The sequence below is a fragment of the Echinops telfairi genome, unplaced genomic scaffold (genome assembly GCF_000313985.2).
Source record: "Echinops telfairi isolate 266 unplaced genomic scaffold, ASM31398v2 ScPeMD7_7439;HRSCAF=8477, whole genome shotgun sequence".
Taxonomy (NCBI): Eukaryota; Metazoa; Chordata; class Mammalia; order Afrosoricida; family Tenrecidae; genus Echinops; species Echinops telfairi.
In genome coordinates this window covers 5,309,702-5,311,434 of record NW_022111339.1, presented here as the reverse complement: position 1 = coordinate 5,311,434, position 1,733 = coordinate 5,309,702, and positions in this window count along the sequence as shown.

Below are 1,733 nucleotides of genomic sequence, written 5' to 3'. Positions count from 1 at the left end.
TCTGTTGCTAAAATTTCCATCTCTTGAAACAGAGACCTCATGCTACTTAAATGCTGTTTCCCCCTTCGCATGTCCCTCCGGCTCCTGGTACCCTTTAATAAGCACTAGGCTCCGGACACTGCTCTGGGTCCTTCAGCTGAGTGGCATCAGAAAATATGTGTCCTTTTGTGAAGGGCTTATTTCATGCGGCCTAGTGTCTTGAAGGTTCATCCCTGCCGGGGCATATATCAAGAAAATGCCCTCTGAGGTATTCTGCCCTTAGCTTCCCAGGCAAAAGGAAACCCGCAGATCCTTAGGGAAAGTCTGAGGGTGCTGCTTAAACCGCAAGAACTCCAGACGGTGCCGGGCCAAGTAATTAATACAGCCACCAGGGGGCGATGGCACCACGGTGATGCTGGGCCAGTAATCAGCTTGCTGTCATTAGACCCAAATCACCTGCAAGAATCATCCTCGCTGAATGGATTTTGCGCTACCCATATTCCACTATAAAATCAAGTACGAACACTAATTACATTTCAGCTTCAAATGAACGAGAATATGCAGTGTGTACAGTATGTACCATTGGGCAGGCCTTGGTGGGGAAAACCTTTGTTCTCCATCTGGCATCTGATGCCTTGTCCCTTAGAAGGGAATCTTAGTCTTCAAGCGATTATGAAGGAAACCATAGGGGGTTGGGAGGAGGCCTGGACAGGAGCAGGGAAAGATAAAGCGTCCAGATCAGAAAAAAATGTGCATTAGTGAAACGAAAACATCTCCCAAAAGACTCCTCCTACAACCAGGACAAGAGTCCAAAAGCCCTGAATTTGCATCTATTGAGAAAGCGCCACGAGACGGTGTGACTCTCAGAGAGGAAAGGCCATCATCTCCCCGGTGTGTCCTGGGAATAATCTAAAAAGAGTCATGATATTATCAAGGAGTCCAGGTAGTGTTATTGGGTAAGAACAGGAATGCTTGCTGACCACAAGGTCGTTGGTGCAAACCCAGCAGCCACACTCAGGGAGATAGATGAGGCTCCCTGCTCCCATGAACATGTACAGCCTCAGAAGCTCTGTACAGGGTCTCGATGAGCCTGAATTGACTCAATGGCAGTGGGCTGATAGCATTATTATTGTTGATATTGTTCTAATAATAGCAGAATCAATAATAATGCCCCAGCCCCAAAGAGCTCAGAACTAGCGGGAGTTCAGACAATGAGTCAACTATTAAAAAAACATCTGCTCACAGATGTATTCGATGATGGACAGGAAGTTATAAGGTACTGTGAGGACATCAAGGCAGGGTGGTGGTCAGAAAAGGCTCTCTAAGAAAATGACAGTTGCCCTTACAGTGGCATATGAAGCATCAAGGAAAAAACAAGACCGCTCTCTTAAAGGCCACAAGACATGAACAAAACTGGAGACATTCTGCTTAGCAAACTTAATCCATCTTCCAAAGATAACTATTTCATAACGCCATCCATATAAGGGAAGACAAAGAACAAGAAATGTGCTTCATATACCAAAAGAAAGCCTCCGATGACCAGGAGGAGGCCAGTGACGAGAGTAGGAACAGGGCGAGGGGGGTTAGGCTGTTGAGGAAGGAGCGGGGAAAGAGAGCCATCTTTAGGAAGGGTTCTACAGGTTGGTGTTGATTCCCTTTCTTGAAATAAACTGTGTAAAATACATGCTGTATGCTTTCTTAAGAGCCAACCCCTCCACCCCCCTCAGACTTCCTGCCCTCAAACTTAAAGATTG